Genomic DNA, 10,003 nt, shown 5'->3' with positions numbered 1-10,003 from the left:
AATTCACTCTAGTTTTTTAAAAAAAAAAAAAAGCATAATAGTGTTGTAAAAACCTATCAACCAAACAATAACAATGACTTTGATACCCATTCCTGATAACTAAACCTGTCAACCAAACACACCCTAAATCTCATATAGTGAAAAGCTCTTCCAAAGCCATGTTACCTTTCATTCTACTTTTTATATAAGAAAAATTGTAGTCTTGTTATTTGTACTACGAGCTGGTCCAAGCCATTCACTATAAAATCCCCTGAGCTTTAGTAAGCCCTCTGCAATACTAGTTGTATGCTATAGGGATATCTAATATGGATTCATCAAAAAAGTCACTTTCACTTGTATTGTTTTTCTCCTTTAACCTTCTTTTATTTACCCTTGTAAGTGGTTGCAACAATGGTTGCCCATACTTCCCAACTCCCAAGCCCAACCCCAACCCAAATCCGAGCCCGACCCCAACAAGTAAGGGACATTGCCCCAGGGATGCCCTAAAACTAGGGGTATGTGCCAAATTGCTGAACGGAAGTATTGGCACGGTGGTCGGAAACCCGCCCGATCCGCATTGCTGCTCGGCCCTCGGCGGTCTCCTTGATCTGGAGGCGGCTATCTGCCTTTGCACCGCCTTGAAAGCTAACATTCTTGGGATCAACCTCAACATTCCTATCTCTCTCAGCTTGTTGCTTAACACCTGTGGCAAACAGCCACCTTCTGACTTCATCTGTGCCTAAGAATTGAAGTTCATTATTGTTTTAACTTTAGTGATTCTACTATATAACGTATTGGCAGTGCCATTTTAGGATTTTTCGATGATTTTTATGTTGTTAGCCTTTTTGGAATCGGATTATTGTTGTGTCTGTTTGTCTCTGTCCAGCCATCAGCGGTCGTTAGATCACAAGTGCTTTTGTTAATTATTGTTTCATGCATGAAGATGTATCGCTTTCTTATTATGTAATGGCAATGTGGTGTTTCTCTTATGGTTATATTTTCTGTTTTTTTTTTTTTTTTTTTTTTTTTTTTTTGGTTCAAAAAACCACCAATTTATTAAAGCAAAAACCAATATGTACAAAGTCAAGGGGAAAATATAATGCATGCCTGAAGCCCAAGAGAAGTCCATCCAAACTAACTCAAGTGTCTAATAAGCAATAATGAAACAAATTTGTCAATATTTAGACAAAATAAGCATAAATTCCTAGGCTTAATATAAAATAAACCTCAGCTCGTCCAACAAGAAAAGGGCCTTGCCAACAACATAAGCATAAGGCCACACGCCTCTCGACGTACATTATGATTTTCATGTCACGAAGGCTATCATGAGTATGACAAACGGATTTGAAAGATGTTGTTGCTATCACGAAAGGTGTCATGCTCGTAAATCCCCTCGTGATAGCAGAATTTTGCTTTCTAATTCTCCCCTCACGAGCCTTATCACGAGCACAATACCCTTCGTGAGAGGAGAAATCATGAGTCATTCTTTGCTATATCACGTACGCCAGGTCTCAAGTGTGTGATACACTACATGATGGGCCAATGAAAACCTTACCTCTTCCTTGTTCTTTGTAAGAAATCGCACTCCCATCGAATAGCTTATTCACCATCATTCCTCCTTCATAAACGATACAAAAACCTATAAAAGGTTACCTAGCAAATGCAAAATCAAAGGAACAACAAAAAAAAAAATAACAACAAAATTTAAGGTAACACTTGGATTACCTCTCAAGAAGCGCTACGTTTAACATCGCTAGCAAGATGCTACCATTGACCTTCACTTCTTCCTAGAACGGAGGCGTAGAACCTTCGTTCCATCGTCCACTTTTTCCTTAAGGTATATCCTCAAATGCAGGGCGTTGAGGAACTCAATTATGCTCAAGATTAGCATGTTTGTCTCAAAGATTATTCAATCTGTTGGAAAAATAGCATTAAAATGGCATTTAAGTGACTATTTTGTGGTACAATTATCAGTGGGGTCCACTTCCAATTTGGATCGGGTCAAAGTGGATTCGGGTTCTTCGTAGTGAGACGAAGAGATTGATATATTGTACGCTTAAAACGGATAATGGGTGAATGAGATATTGATTCTCAAAGTAGACCCATTGAGTTGGAAAAATGAAGGGAAAAGTGAGCTTTGTCCCACGTTGGTTTGAAAATAGGATTTGACCCCCCTTTTATACAAGAGCTCTTTTGGAGCTTGTAGAATTGTATAGCATAGAGGCTCTCTCGCGCGGTTCGACCGAAGTAACAGCAAGTTTCGGCCTTATTGGCCGAAACATGGTTCCTAGAACCAGTTTGCTTTCTTGGACCGTGTTCAAGTTTTGAAGCTGTGTTCTGCCCGTGCTCTTGTTCGCCGGGTTCGTTCGTTTGGGTGCTCAAACGTCGAACCGTTGTACGTTTTATCCTGAGAAACCTAGGCCACAACGCTCCTAGCACTTTTGGGAGGTGGCAAATAAGGTTTTAAGGAAAGACAAGCACTTTGCCTAACTCGTACTACTCTTTCTTCCTTCTCCTTCTTTCTTGTTTTGGATTATGCTCTAAGCAAAAATCCATTCTTTCTTGTTGACTTGGAATTATAATTTAAGGATTATATGTTCCAGTTTTGGTTGATATATATTGGTATATCTTTTTCGTAGATATACATGTATATATAACCGTTGGGTCCGTTTTATATATATTTGTGTGTATATATATATTTTGGATAAATATCCAAAAATATTTTATATACTTGTGTGTGCATATATAAATATTATTTTTGGGATATTAAATCGATTTTGGTTCATTATCACCAACAATCTTAAAACCTTATTTTTTTTTATAGTGAACAAGTTGATGGATTCCAAGAGTATTGGATCCGTGAATGTTGCTTGTGGTGCACATTCAAATGGTCGGAACGGCAACGATGTTGCACATTCCGTGTTGCCAGTTGATGGCAGCAACGTTGGAAATAATATTTCCATGGGAATTGCAAAAACACACGATGGTGCTCCGGAGAACTTTGGTTCACGAACCGGTAGACCTGTGGCTAAAGGCACACAATTGGTACCTACTGTGTTGCCTAACGGATCGGCTAAAAGCCACGAAGGATCCTATGATGGTGTAATGACTACATGGTCTGAGGACTATTGTAGTGTGACCAATGACTCCAACCGTAATCAAAGGAAAGGCAAGCGGAAGCTTAGCTTTCAAGAAGATTATGAGAAGAAGGAGAAATGCCACTATGAAGCGAACCGTCATCCTGGTGAGAAGGTTGAGGACAACTTTGCTATGTTTAAAACATGTGGATGGTTGGACGAGTGAGGTCACAACCAAGGTACCCCCGATGTGCGCTATGGACCACCCTTTGTGGAGTGGACGGTTGAGAATGGAACAAGGCACACGGATCTGAAGGACTACTATGGGATATGAATAAGGAATTTGTTTCCAATATTTTTTCCTATTTATTTATTTTTGAATAAATGTTGTAGTATCCTTGCGATACATTTTATTGTTGAATAAAATGAATTGTTCCATTTTTGTATTGAACTTTGTATATTTTAAAATATTCTTGTGTGATATTTTAATATATAAAAGATTCAATAAGGGTGCGTAGAGCATCACGTAGCATTATATGGAAAAAATGCTAGAATGGCTTAACGGCCGGAACGAAATGTAACAAGCGTGTTACATGCTTGAAATCCCGTAAAAGGACTTCAGTTCTGGTTCATGTAGAACGATAAGGATTTCAAGGATCAATTTTTCAAAAATTGGGATAACTATATAATCGTGAGCGTCACAACTCAAGTATTGAATATTTTATATAATATTCTAAGAACGATTATATGAGTTTGATTCAACTAGTCGGAAATTTGGTTGATTTGTTCTTGTTAATTGTGTTATAATTAACTTGATCAAAATTCCAAATTATACTAGTATGAAATATAATTTGAGACAAATTGTTGGGACGTCAAATTAAGCTTGAGCTTAACGGAAAAAATGCTAATTAAATTTAGCATTGTTGAAGTGCTAATTGGAGTGCTTAACAGCACTGGACGTCCAAAAATGTCGAATTAGCACTATGCAAAAGGCTAATTAAATTTAGCATTGTAAAAGTGCCATGTGATTAGCACGAAAGGAGTTTTGGTTAATTGTGTAATTATCTAATAATCCTTGTGCTAAGTAGCACTGTAATTATAAATTAAGCAACCGAATGTTGCTGCGAGTTTATAATTTAAAGGAATAGAGATTGCTTTGGAATCGGTGCATTAGTTTGGCAGCATGATTCGTGCCTCATTCCTAAGCACTGATTTGTGCTTCAACTTTGGAAGCAATGATTCGTGATTGTGGCTTCGGTTAATCCAGAATGAATTCGTAAGGGCTAATCTGTTAGCACCTACGAGATGTGTTAACGTGTAGCACATGTTTATTCTTTATAAGAATAAAAGGATAACCAAATTAATTGTGGATTAATGCGGTTACGAACGATCGATGTAGTGAACATGAAACACCTACTGGTGATTTCTGCGCAAGCGCTGGTATCGTACTCGAGCGTACGACACGGTATTCACCTCAATCGAACGTTGTTGCCGAACATAAATATCAAGACGTTGATATGTTTGGGTCTACCTCAAGGTATGTGGGGTGAGACAATACTTTGGATAAGTAAGTACCTTTTAAATAAGGTTACCCGCATGAAATTCTTACGAATTATAGGTACGTAGGAAGTTTTCCTACTAATGCCTGAAATGTGGGGGTGTCTTGCTAAAGGTGTGTATTGGTTCTTAGTACACCAGTCCTATATTTTTGGATGTACATAAGAACACGATAAATTGAATCAAGAGAATGTATTTCTGTGAAGGTTCAATAAACGACCTAGCACGTTGAAAGGAATTTTCGACGTAGTTATGGTTGAAGGGTATAAAAGAGAACCCGAGCTCAAAGCTAAACGTAGCAAGAGAGTTAGGATTGAAAAATCCCTTGGTCCATATTTTCTGACGTACATGCTAGAATGTGACGCGCATATTCTAACTTGTTTACTAGAAAATAAATTGGATTTTCTGACATGGTTGTTAGAAAACGAGCCTCGAACGTATGTAGAAGTGTTGACTTCTACAGGTGGACCAACCCGAGAGAGGCTACCGAGAGTGAAGTAGATTCTATCTTAGAGAATCATACTTGGAACTGGTTGTTCTTCCTCCAGGTTGTAAAACCTCGGGATCCTAAGTGGATCACTAGTCAGAAGACAAAACTGGTTGGTTATATTGAAGTAAAATGGTCAGGCTTGTAATTGTAGATTACATGCAACGCGAGTGCCACGGTTACTTTGATATATATTCTCTTGTGATGAGAATGGAATCCATTAGAATGATACTTGCCAAAGTCGTTTAGTGAGACTTGGAAGTTCATCAAAATGGATGTGTCGCTTTCTTAGTATACATGGAACAACCTGAGGGTTTGTGATTCAACGATGTGAAAAGAAAGTGTGTAATTGGTGAGATTATTGTATGGTTCAAAACAATTGCTTTAATATTTGGCACGTAGGTTTGATCATATAATGATGACTTACGAGTTTAGTATAAATAAAAGTGACTAGTGGGTCTACGTATTGCGTACGATAGACGGTGATATCACTGTTTGTTTATACACGATAAATTCACCGTGGGTAGTAACGATCAAATGATCAATTCTACCAGAAACATGTTAAATTCGAGATTTGACATGAGAGGTGTGAGTTTGGCAGATTTAATCTTTGATATTAAAATCGTGAGAAGACCGTATGGTCTCGTGTTAGGCCAATCTCATTGTGTTGATTGAATCCTTCCAAAGGATATTAATCAAGTGGCTTGGACACCGTTAGATACTAGCGTACAACTAGCCAATAATCACGAAGATTGTACTTCTCACGGAGAATACATTCAGATTATTGGTAGTTTAATTGTATCTAATGGGTTGTACTAGGCCGGATATTGTCTTTGCGGTTAACGAACTCGATAGATATACGAGTAACCCTAGTGTTACGCACTAGAAGGCAATAGTGAGAGTTATGAGATACTTAAGGTATGCTCGTGACTTTGGATTGCACTACGTAGGATATCTAGTTGTACTTGGATAGTATAGCACGGATATCAAAGGACACTAAGTCCATTAAAGGCTACGTCTTTACGTAGGCCAGTGCAGTTGGTTGGATGGAAATTCTCGAAATGATTTGTGATAGCTAAGATCCGACTGGATCTAAGCTGAGAGCCTTACACTCGTGTCGCGAGCGAGTAGGCCGACTGGCTATGCCATTTTTCGATAATGTTCCTAGTGGTAAACTCGTACCTCCAATTTGTGTGCATTGCGATAGACAAGCCAAATTGGTTAAGTACAGAGTTAGATTTGGAATGGCAAGTCGAGACTTATAAGTCGTTGACATAATACCATTAAACAATTTCTCACAACAGGGGTTATCTCTATTGACTACGTAATGTCAAAAGATAACGTAGCGGCCGCTAACTCTCTAACCCGAGGGTAAGCAATTAGTTGTGGAGAAGTTGGAACGAGGAATGGGTCTAAAGCCCTTGGACTAAAAGTTCTATAGTGGATACCCAACCTAGCTGGCACTTAGGTTCAATGGGACAACTAAATTATAGAACGGAGCGTGTCACTGTGGGGGTCTCGGATTCCCTACCACTCCTCGTTAGAAACAGTGACTCCCGCATGAGGCTAGCACGTTGATGCTTTAATGATTCGAATGTCGGTTGACATGTGTGAGTATGCGGGATACTCGGAAAAGAATCACCTATGTGAGAGAGAAGTGAGGGTCTCTTCAAAGGAAAATTGATTGGCACAATTCTTCACAAACTCTTGCAGAACCAGGACGGTGACCCACGACCAAAATGGGCACACTCATGAGAACAGAGCATGGTTGGGAGGTTCCTGTGTGAGATATGTCATCGTCTACACAAACGGCAGTCGGTTTAAAGATATCGCGTTCTACCGTACAGCCAGTAGAGTAAACATGTCTTCACGAGGGAAGGTTCAAAGGGTATAGTGATCCCTACCTATCCTATGCAGGGATCGACCGTTGAACACAGTTGTTTCCGATTTCAAAATACCCTGAAAATCAATTTTTCATTCATGTGGGGGATTGTTGGAAAAATAGCATTAAAATGGCATTTAAGTGGCTATTTTGTGGTACAATTATCAGTGGGGTCCACTTCCGATTTGGGTCGGGTCAAAGTGGATTCGGGTTCTTCGTAGTGAGACGAAGAGATTGATATATTGTACGCTCAAAATGGATAATGGGTGAATGAGATATTGATTCTCAAAGTAGACCCATTGAGTTGGAAAAATGAAGGGAGAAGTGAGCTTTGTCTCACATTGGTTTGGAAAGAGGATTTGACCCCCCTTTTATACAAGAGCTCTTTTAGAGCTTGTAGAATTGTATAGAGGCTCTCTCGCGCGCGCGGGGGGGGGGGGGGGGGGGGGAGGGGTGCAAATCAAATTCCAACTCGAAACGAGAACAGCAAGTTTCGGCCTCGGCCATGGGACCGTGGTTTCTCCTGGACCGTTACGAGAATTAATTCAGGATTAACTCTCAAGATTAATGGTCAGCTGTAACTCTCAAGATTAATGGTCAGCTGTTACAACAGTTTTTATCTGATTTTAATTTCAGATTAAATGTCAATTTAAATGTTGTTTAGTACACAACCTCCTATATAAGCTAGTGTAGGAGCAGCAGGTTTTTACACAGTGAAGTAGTGAGGAACTACGAACAAACACACACAGAGAATTTGGTTTTCCAGCTCCCAAAATTCTACTCCTACTCCATTCTTGAAGCTGTGTTCTGCCCATGCTCTTGTTCGCCAGGTTCGTTCGTTTGAGTGCTCAAACGTCGAACCGTTGTACGTTTTATCCTGGGAAACCTAGGCCACAACGATCCAAGCACTTTTGGGAGGTGGCAAATAAGGTTTTAAGGAAAGACAGGCACTTTGCCTAACTCGTACTACTCTTTCTTCCTTCTCCTTCTTTCTTGTTTTGGATTATGCTCTAAGCAAAAATCCATTCTTTCTTGTTAACTTGGAATTATAATCTAAGGATTATATGTTCCATTTTTGGTTGATATATATTGGTATATATCTTTTTCGTAGATATACATGTATATATAACCGTTGGGTCTGTTTTATATATATTTGTGTGTGTGTGTGTGTGTGTGTGTGTATATATATATATATATATATATATATATATATATATATATATATATATATATATATATATATATATATATATATATATTTATTTATTTATTTATTTATTTATTTATTTATTTCAGATAAATATCCAATAATATTTTATATACTTGTGTGTATCTATAAATATTATTTTTGGGATATTAAATCGATTTTGGTTCATTATCACCAACACAATCCATTTCAAAGAACACACTCTCAACCTCCACATTGACTTCCGAGTAATTCCTCAAATGATGATGGTTGAGGAATTATATTTCTTTTAACTAAACTCAACATTCCTTTCTTCAAAATTTTTATTTTCACTGACATCAAGAATTAAACCATCATTTACATACCTTGCGTTCATTATCAATCTTCCACTTAGACAAAGGTTCTAATTTATCAATCGTTCTGTGGTACCCGGCTATTTTAAAACAATATTACTTTGATATAAATGGTTTCAAATAAAATCATTTTTATAATTATGAATATTTTATAGGGAAAAAGGTCAAATAGACCCCTAAACATTACTCAAGAAGTCAATTAGGCCCTTAAACTTTCAAAAGTTACAATTAAGCCCTTGAATATATTATTTTGAAGCATTGAGGCCCAAAAACCGATTGGTGACCTACAATTATAGGTCACTAGGGTTCCGGCGAACCTCCGGCGAAACATTCGCCAGTGTCATTTGGTTGCCTTCTCCGGCGAAGAAGAAGGCAGACCAACTGACCCAGTTGGTCTGCCTTCTCCTTCGCCAGAGAAGGCAACCAGTGTGGTTGCCATCTCCGGCAACTGGAGAAGGCGACCCTCCAGATGGGTTACCTTCTCCAATCGTCGTAGAAGGTCCCCTTCTCCCGCGAAGAAGAGGGCAACCCTTCTCCTTCGCTGGATCTGGTTGCGAAGGAGAAGGGTCGTCTTCTCCTTCGCCGGATTTGGTCGCGAAGGAGAAGGGTCGTCTTATAATTCAATTTTATCACTATAGGAGTATATGTTTATAATTTTATCACTATATATTCATAATTGTAAGTTCATAATGTCAGAGCTCTGTGTTCATAATTCCATAATTGTATATTCATACTTCCATAATTGTACATTCATAATTTCATAACTGTACATTCATAATTCAATAATTGTAAATTCATAATTTTCGAAGCTCTATGTTCACAATTTTAGAGCTCTATGTTCATAATTTTATCACTATATGTTCATATTGTAAGTTCATAATGTCAGAGCTCTGTGTTCATAATTTCATAACTGTACATTCTTAATTCTATAACTGTACATTCATAATTCCCTAACTGTACATTCATAATTCCATAACTGTACATTCATAATTTTCAAAGCTCTATGTTTATAATTTTAGAGCTCTATGTTCATAATTTTGTCACTATATGTTCATAATTGTAAGTTCATAATGTCAGAGCTTTGTGTTCATAATTCCATAACTTACATTCATAATTCCATAACTGTACATTTATAATTCCATAACTGCACATTCGTAATTCCATAACTGCACATTCGTAATTCCATAACTGTACATTCATAATACCACAAACGAATAACGCCGTTAACGCCGAGACAAAATCAAATTTTTTTTTAACTGAAATGTCGCGTTTTTCCTGAAAACGACATCGTTTTGGACTCGTGTCTACAATGCATTGTGGACACGAGTCCACAGCATAATTTGCGACCTATTTTACACATATTCACATTTTAAAAAATACTTAGATTATAAATACAAACTCTTGCATCTCAGTCTTGGGATTCCAACCTTAACTATAAATATGCACTATTCATCATCTATCTCTTCAATCCCCTCTCCACTC

The sequence above is a fragment of the Ipomoea nil genome, unplaced genomic scaffold (genome assembly GCF_001879475.1).
Source record: "Ipomoea nil cultivar Tokyo-kokei standard unplaced genomic scaffold, Asagao_1.1 scaffold3130, whole genome shotgun sequence".
Taxonomy (NCBI): domain Eukaryota; kingdom Viridiplantae; phylum Streptophyta; class Magnoliopsida; order Solanales; family Convolvulaceae; genus Ipomoea; species Ipomoea nil.
Note: the sequence above shows the minus strand (reverse complement) of the source record.